This window comes from Rhipicephalus sanguineus, chromosome 9 (genome assembly GCF_013339695.2).
Source record: "Rhipicephalus sanguineus isolate Rsan-2018 chromosome 9, BIME_Rsan_1.4, whole genome shotgun sequence".
In the NCBI taxonomy this organism is placed as follows: Eukaryota; Metazoa; Arthropoda; class Arachnida; order Ixodida; family Ixodidae; genus Rhipicephalus; species Rhipicephalus sanguineus.
Window position 1 is genome coordinate 116,446,326 of NC_051184.2, and position 9,538 is coordinate 116,455,863.

The window sequence follows — 9,538 nt, forward strand, 5'->3', positions numbered from 1 at the left end:
TGGAAAACATTTGCTGCATTCGCGGCATACATGTTTTCGCTTGTTCACTTTCTCGCCCGTGAGCTTCTTCAAGTCTTCCGCACATCTGAAAGCCTCCTCGTAGAATGTATACGCATTGCGGGGCTCCTCGACAGCCTCGCTTCCGTGCTCCTGGTTCGACGTCTCCGTAATTCCTTCAGGGTGGCTGCGAAGAACGTTTGAGAAAACATCGGTGACATTTTCCGTAATTATGTTTTTCGCAACAAGAGTTCTTCAAGCGCTAACAGCACGAGGTAATGTTTGACCCCTTCGCTACCTGCGCGCACGAGTGTGCACGCAGCTAGCGAACTGTTCAGTGTCATTGAAAACTCGTGCCATTATCGCCCACAGTATCCTGTACCCGCACTGCAAGAGGAAGCAGCAGAAGTCAATATTAGCGGCTGTTGTGCAAACAAATAAAACGGCGGTGGGCAGGTCGCACAGAGGGCGGCTGCTTAGTGATAACTGCTGAATGTTTTCAATAAATATTTCCTTTCCACTGAAAGCAGCCTTCGTTCTCCAAACTAAGCAACTGTCAGGATAATTAACCAAGACGACTTTATATCAGGAATTTAAAGAGCAGACGCATTTCTTCTAAGCAGATGGCATTGTTGCGACTCATGGCGGAGCAGCTATTAACCACGTCTTCTTTTCTACGTGGCCTCTACGATCTGCAAGATAATAATCATTGTTGTGGTTTAACGTTCCGAAACCACGCTAGGATTATGAGGGACGCCGTAATGGAGGCTCCGGAAATTCATATTCCTGAAGTTCTTTACCGTACACCTGCCACCAGCGTGTGGCGCCCCCTCTAACTTGCGCCTACACGCCTATATATGTTCGGGCCCGATACTGAGGAGGGGTATTTTCATCTGATAAAGCAGAGCATACGTCTCGGTCCATCACTACGTGCCCGTGCTCCTGCCGTACTGACCACGCGACATGGTGACAGGGGCGAATGGATAACGCCCCCAGTCTTAGGCCTCATCACGAGAAGACGGCATAACGCTGTTCGTCAAGACATGTGAGCCACCGGAACTGTACGACATGAACCTCCAGCCACTGGCACAGTTCGACTTCGCAAACTTGGCAACGCGGGTGACTTGGCCCAGCCATTACGATGACTACGCGGAGGTCTGGGAACTAACACAAGCGTCGGGAGATATGCAGGTACGCTCGCTAATTTACTGCCTCTTCCTCTGGGGCCGCGCAGTACTGTAGATGCTTCTCAAAACATTTTCGCTCGGCACCCAGTCAATGGCCTCAGACGAACCCGTTGGCGCCCACTTCACTGAGCAATTCGTGCATCCGCAAAAAGAGCTTTACGAGTCATTGCGGTTCCGCAGAGGTGTTCAGCGACCCGATGAAAGCGTCGACACTTACAACACAGAAATGTGGAAGATGGTGAAGCGCTGTAACTATCAGTCAACTGCTGTCGAGGAAAGGCTCGTACGCGACACGTCTTCGGCTTCCTTCTTCATCCTCCGTGACTCCCGTCTCTTGGACCAGCTGTGCCGAAGCGCATTGTTGGTTCTCAAGGAAGCATCGACGCAGGCACGTCAATCCGCAGACGCCGACAAGGAAAAGGCTAACCGCAAGCACCAGTAGCAGCAAGCACCGCAGCCGCAAGCACCAGAAGTGCACCGAGCAATGTCGTGAGCTCAACCTTGACACCACAAAAGCTAAGACGCTCGGATCTCGCCGACGCTCCATACCTAAGCCTCGTTCGACGCAGCTGCAAGCACAGCGCGCAGGCAAGCCGTCCACATGTGAATTTGTCAACCTGTAGTTTTGTTAACATATGTAATCTGTAGTTGTCAACGTCACTGTTGAGAGCTACACAGCGAAGTTCACGGTTGACTCCGGAGCCGACGTATCCGACACTCAAAGCGACTTACGTTGCGTGCCAAGCTCAACCAAGTCGACACTATGCTTATTGGCCCTGGACGACGTCCACTACGCCTGCTGGGCTCGTACCTGGCAGGACCTTCGTGGCAAGGGGAAACAAACTGTAAGCGCCTCTACGAGATCCAGTCTCTCACTGTGCGTCTTCTGGGACTGTCAGTGCTCCAAGCCCTCCAAATAGTGGGAGTTCTTGACGAACTCAAGACTCCCAAAGCAACGCTGCACACCGCGCTCTTGAATGGATTGGGCACTTTCAAGGACGAGTACATCATCCGGTTGAAACGGGATGCCCCACCTTTCCAGCTAAGCATCCCTCACACGATCCATATCCTGCTGCATGAGGTCATCCACCACGAGCAGGAAAGATTGGAGAGCGCGGGCGTATATATGACAATTGAACTTCTGGTTTTTGGACGCACCCGTCAGGAGCATGACGCCAGATGGAGCCAGGTGCTATATCGCCTAGAAAAAGCAGGCATCGTATTTAACCAGTACAAGTGTCGTTTGGGGTATCTGAGGTCTTCTTACTCGGACTCGTCGTCGCAGCACAGGCAAGGCCTGATCCCGGGTAGTTCGAAGCAGTCAAAGCCATGGAAGTTCCAGCTGACGACGCCAGGCATTAGACGACTGCTCGAAATGGTGAGTTATCTCTGCAGATTCTTGCCACACATCACGGACGTCACAGCGCCCATCATAGCCTCACTAAACAAGTCTAGAAGTTTGGTGCAGTTCCACGAGGAGGCCGAAGACCATGCAATATCAGTTGTGGCTGCTTTGCGGGGCAAAAAGCTGCTAGCCAAGGCACAAATCTTGTCGCGCATCACCCGCAAGGCATCGACTGCCTTAAATACAGTGGAACTCTTTGCAGCAGAGGTAGTCGGCTGCATGTCGGAAGTCCTGCCACTCAGCCCTAAAGGCTTCCGATCGGCACAAGAGTGCGATGGCGACTGCAAGGCCCTCGCTTCCTCCTGCCAGCATGGTTGGTCCCAAAAGTCCAAGATGCCACTGCAGCTCGCAAAGTACACCTCTGCGGTGGACGATCTCTGTTTATCTGACGGTGCCTGTCGTCGTCTGTCTCCCTTTTGTGTTCGTCCGAAAATTTGCGCTGTTTTCCCTCGTTGTATCTGACGGGGTCCTGCTGAAAGGCGCCCGGATAGCGATCCCGTCGTCCTTTAGGCCGGCGGTGTTGACGCTATTGCACGAAGGTCATAAGGGGATCAACAGGACCAAAGACCTCACTCGGAAGTCAGTGTGGTGGCCTGGAAACTCGGCAGACATCGACTCTGTCGTCACCAACTGCGAACAGTGCACCTCCACCCGCGTGAACCTTGCAGTACCCCTGGTCGTCTCCACTTTCCTACCTTGGAATTCCTCGGAATAGAATTGCCAGGTAGGGCAGTGGAGGCCAGACGTTCATCCTAGTCGTGGACTATTATTCAATGTTCCCTATAGATATATAGATAGATGGACGGACGGACTGATAATCTATCTATCTATCTATCTATCTATCTATCTATCTATCTATCTATCTATCTATCTATCTATCTATCTATCTATCTATCTATCTATCTATCTATCTATCTATCTATCTATCTATCTATCTATCTATCTATCTATCTATCTATACGTCTGGGCGCTCTCGTCATCACCTCGTTATCTTGATATGGGGTGCAGGGTATCAGTACAATTGACCGAGAAGAAAAAGAAGTTGGCTTTGGGATTCGGGTCGCCTTACTCAAATGTATAAAGGCCCATTTCATACCTCTCGGTCCCACGTTACTCTTTGTCGAGAGCAGGTTAGCACACTGAATATTACTCTTGCGGTCAATCCTACTGCCGTCAGGATAAATTTTATCTCATATACATACACACACATATATATATATATATATATATATAACAATAAAGTGCTAACAAAGGACCAGGAAGTAAAAGTTCGAAAAAATAAAGCACGTAGGAAAACTGAAGAATTTTTCCTACGTGCTTGATTTTTGCGAGCTATATATATATATATATATATATGTGTGTGTGTGTGTGTGTGTTTGAAGTGTGTTTGTGTGTATGTGTGTATATATATGACAAAATTTATCCTGACGGCAGTAGGATTGACCGGAAGAATAATATTCAGTGTGCTAACCTGCTCTCGATATATATATATATATATAAAACTAAATGAAGGGAGGGCACGACAGGTCCGGGTATTTTCTATATTGAATGAACTTGCAGGTAGCAGGTTTTGAAAAGGAAAAAATGCTTTTACTAACGTTTCGGCCGTGGCACGGCCTTCGTCAGAGGCCGTGCCACGGCCGAAACGTTAGTAAAAGCATTTTTTCCTTTTCAAAACGTGCTACCTGCAAGCTCATTCAATATATATATATATATATATATATATATATATATATATATATATATATATATATATATATATATATACTCCATTCTTCTTAAAGTCTGAATCGTCAGAACCGTAAAGCTCGGTCAGTGCCGCCTGTGTGAGTTGCTTTCATTGATGAGGACGCTCGAACATTTGTGCTCACCCCGTGTCGTGTGGTCGCATGGTGTCCTCAAAGAGTGCACTGCTTGTACTGGCAATCGAATAAAAGCCACCGCTGCAGGACGACGGAATTGTGAAACGGCTGCTTCCGGTTATGGCCGGTTGTTCAGACCCTGAAATAAAAAGTGGTGATTCAGCCCTTCATATTGTAAGGCAACCTGTCGCTTTGTTCGAGGTGCCTCGAGAGTCTGTTGGATGCCATGCCCTTAATCAAATATCAGGTCCTGCAGGTCAGCCCAAAGCACACGAGAGTGATCTTGGGGCTGGACGTCGAGAAAGCATTCGATAGCGTGGCGCACAAAGCCATACTCGAAGCTTTGTCGGGCATGGGACTCTGAGAAAGGCTCTTTAATGTTATCAAATCCTTCCTGGGAGGCGGAAAAGCCAGCCTCAAGCTGGGAGAACTGAGGTCGTAAGACAAACACGAACTTGGGAACTGAGGCACTCCGCCAGGAGCAGTGCTAACGAAGTAGAATGGGTTGGGGGGGGGGGGGGGTTTGCGATATGCGCAGACGATGTAACCATGTGGAGTGCTCAAGGGAGCATGGAAGAAACCGAGACGAGAATGCAAGAATGCGTTCGAGCGGTCGAAGACACCCTAAGCGGAATGGGCTTGAGGTGTTCGGCTGCGAAGTTGGAGTTACTAATCCTAAAGAGAGGTAGTAGGGGTAGGAGGTCGAAAGGGTTCGACCCCAATAACGAACCCAAGATAACACTAAAATGACAAGACGGATCCGAAATGAGGAAAGTCTAGGAGCTCAAATACAGGGCTATTATATTCAGGACAAGAGATGTAACTCTACTACCATACAGAACATCTCGGAGAAAACTGCACAGGTCTTGAGAATTTTAAAGCGGATAACAAACAGACACAGAGGCATAGGAGAGGACAGCGCGCTACGGCTGGCCAACGCCTTCGCCCTTTGCCACCTTAGATAGGTGGGAGGTCTAAAATGGACGGTCACGGACCGGAACAAGTTAAACGCTTTGCTCAGAAAGCAAACGAAGTGCACTCTCGGGTTTCCCATTAACACGCCGAACAAGAAACTAGCAGAGCAAGGAATCCCTAACACCACTGAGGAGATTGCGGAGGCACAACAGGTAACGCAACTCGCTAGATTAAACAAGATGCGCGCGGGTAGGAAAATACTGGCTGCGATTGGACTAAACTCAAATAAAATGCGTGAGCCGGAGGAAGTCGAGCTGGAGCTTAATCGCGAGCAGAGAGATGCGATCACAACCATCCCTCTCCCAAGGAACACGTATCAAGTACAAACGTATGCAGGAGAAAGGCGAGGGCGCAAGCCCTCCTTATCGTAGACAACAAAGGAGAGGTGCGGAACGCGATAACCGTACTCAGTAAGCAATAGTTTGTCGCAGAACAGGCCGCGAAAGCCCTGGCAGTCAGGAGTGACAAATGGACCCACGTATACAGTGACTCGAAAACGGCGGTGAAAAGCTTTGAGAAAGACCTAGTAGCCAAATGCGTAGCAAAGGTTTTAGAAGACACAGAAACAGCCGTCAGATGGTTTCCTGCTCATATAGGGCAAGTGGACGCAACCCGAGTCAACCTCAACGAGGTTGCCAACGCCCGGGCACGAGGACTGACATGCCGTGCCGGTTAAACTGGAGGTGACGTCCATGACTATTCGGGGGACACAAAAGAGTCACTGCTGTCATACAACGAAATTACAAAGCACTTCTACATAGAGCGTACGCATTTTCCGTTGCCACACCAAAAATAGACTACAGGCGGTCAGTCTACGGTTACCGCAGGCGGGTAACAACCCGACACCGTAGAACGAGAGCAAAATTTATCCGGAGCTGGAATTAAGGACTGTGTTGCGATGCATCTAATGGTGTCATGGAAATCAGACACGAAATGGCGGGATGCCCCACCTCTCTCGCCGATCCCGGCCGGGAATGGGAGATGTGGATGCGGCTCATCAAGAGCGATGAACTCGACGATCAATTAAGGGCTGTCCAGAAGGCCAAAACGAAGCCACCCGCCTCGCACTGGTGGTGATGAAGTAGACACGGCCCGCCTCGGCCTGAAAAATCGAGCTTCAGGAATGTTTTCAATAAAGTTATTCAATCAGTCAATTCAGCCCTTCAATCAGTCCGAGGAAATGTATCCGCCGTACTACGGATGAGATATCGTCAGAAGCAACTGCGCAGTTTTCAGCTGAAGGCTTTATGGAAGTGCTGAGACGGCAAATACCTTAAACGTAAATTTGGTTGGAGGCCCAGCTGCTTCCTCAAGGACTCGTGGGGTTTACATCCTGTCGGAGTAGTGACACCAGCCCGTAGTAGCATTTCCTCGAGTTGTATCGACCGCCTCGGAATTGCAAAAAGCACCTGCGCGACTTGGTCAGGAATAATGGTGATAGTTCGACGACTACATAGCCTCTTTTTTCTACTGAAACAATCTCAGCTACGCGGTTGGCAATTTCGCACAACCGTTTAGAGTGCAAGGACTATGTCCACGCTGCTGAGGAAACCGGTTGGTGTCTTGGGGAAGATAAGACCACTTGTCAAAACGTTCCCTTCCGCGAGATTTCTTGTTCAAGAATCTCATCAAGCTCTTCAACTCTTCAAGCTTCTGCCTACTGAAAGGGCCCGTACACCATTCCAAAAATTGCATGCGTATCCGTATGATCTTTACAGAAATATACGGCAGATATACCAAGAATATACCGAATATATATCGATTCCGTAAGGTAACGGGCGAAATTATTGGAATGGCGTAGGGAACCTTCGAGTAGGTATATATATTGCCCTGAAGGTTTGTATCCTTTCGTGACTCCGAAATACAACACGACCTAGACATCGAAATAGCGTTCACTGGCACTGAAATATGCTGGAGTTATTAACCCATGTGCGCAAAAGCTCTGTTAAGTGTCAGGATTGGTCATTATAAACTCTAAAAGGATCACGTTCCCCTCTTTTTCTTCTTAACAGTGTCTGTACTAATGTTTCTGGATTCCGTAAGCCATGTTATTTTCGTCCTCTGGATTCTTCCGCTGCCAAGAATGCTGTAAACTTGACCGAAGGTTCGGCACGCACACATACCGTAAGAAGACGTTGGGCCGTCGCCAGGGCCGTGTTGGACGCTCCAAGTGCCAGCTGGAATCCTGCAGACAAACAAGCGCATGGGTATCGGGCTCTGTGGTTCAAACACTATTGCACGGGCATCGTTCTCCTTCAAATGCCGGTTTACAATTTGTATCTAACGCCCTCGTTGTAATACAGACAGCGGTAAACAAACGTATTCCTGACAGTGCTATTGTTAGGCTGTATACAGGATGTTATAGTTAACTTTTAGTTAATTCACCCTTTGGTGGACGCAATGACGGAACAAAATTTATCATGTTAACAACGTATTTCGTGAGTTATTAATCCCTTCTTTCTAAGAAGGCCAATCCGAGATTTTAAGAAGTGTTTTATGGCGAAGAAAAAAGTGGGACCCGTACGTCCAATTGTCCACTTAGGCCACTTTCATCAGGTCGGACTCATGTCTCGCTGTCCACTTCAGACAGTTTACACTTTCTGGTGAAATGGTGCAAAGCAATTTACACGTAGCGGAACATTTCAGACAATAGACATGTACTTCGTGCGCACTTCTTTTTTTTGCTGTTTGAGCGACAGCAGCACCGCCATCACGTGGCAGTCAAGTTCAGGTGCTCAGTGTTTGCGGGGAACAGATGGTCATTTGGAACACCAGTCATCAGGTTATCACTATTGTTAGAGTTATCTGGCAAGCTCCAGAATTGCTTAAGTGCTTCCTCAGCAGTCAGACGCCTCTTGGTATCTTTAGGGAAATAACGGCGCTAATCATTCATGGAATCACTCGGAGTTCGCAGAGCGAAATCATGCCAAGGCCTCATGCGACGATGGAGGAACTACGGCATTCCTTCAGGAACATCCCAACCGACGACATGCCACCTTGCCACGTGACACATAAAGATGTCTTACCGTACCCGTCAGACCCAGCAGAAGTTATTCATTTGACGAAGTCCGCTGCAGGATTGCTCTATGCAAAAAAAAAATTACACCATCTCCCACTAACCATGGGGGGATGCGAAGCAGCGCATGGGTCAACTTAAAGTTCCGTTCATCACGGGCACCTTGCCCAATGTTAACGCGTCCTTGCAAGTGAAGCACACCGTGAATTCACTATAGTTGCTGTTGCTGTTACTCGTCCCGAACTCTTGTTCGACCATGGCACGCGGGTTCATCGCACGTCTGCCGATTATGGTTCCCCGACGCCATCACGTGGTTGCTGAAAGAGTGTAAGGGGTAGAGGCCACAGCGTCTTACCCAGCCCCTTACACAAGCCTGAATGCGCTAGCACGTGCAAGCGCGTTTTGACTAGGATACAACGCGTTGGTTCATCGCGCGTCTGCAGAATTTCGTTACCCGACACCATCACATGATTGCTACGGGAGTGTAAGGGGGAGAGGCCACAGCGTCTTACCCAGCCCCTTACACAGGCCCGAACGCACCAGCGCGTGCCAGCAAAGCATGGTTCGCGAACGGACGGTTGCCGATGGAAGCACAGACACAGCCACGAGCAAAAGCTGCTTCGCATTTGAAAATGACCATTAATCGACGACTAACTGAAGTATCAGTTGACACGGTGGTGTCTGTCAGGATCGTCAGTACTCATATGATTCCACCTGAAGAAAGGTTTTCCTGTAAGCCTTAACGTGCGAAGCCACGACAGAAATTATCGAATACTTAATACGGGGTCCCTAGTCTGTGTCGAATACCAAGGCAGGAAGTCTGATCTTTAGGCACTAATTGTACATGACAGCGCATTCGATTTTCTTCTGGATCGCCCTGACATCAAGAGGATAAGAATAAATACTTCGTGGCGCGATGACGTAGATGTAGAGCATCGATGAGGTAGACGTAGAGCATCGATGAGGTAGACGTAGAGCATCGTAGAGGTAGACGTAGAGCATCGATAAGTTCACAAGCTTGCACAAGTCAACAACGTCTTCGATGTAGCTGGTGAAATTCTCTCCTGGCTGTTGAGCGCGCTCACGAAGTCGCTGT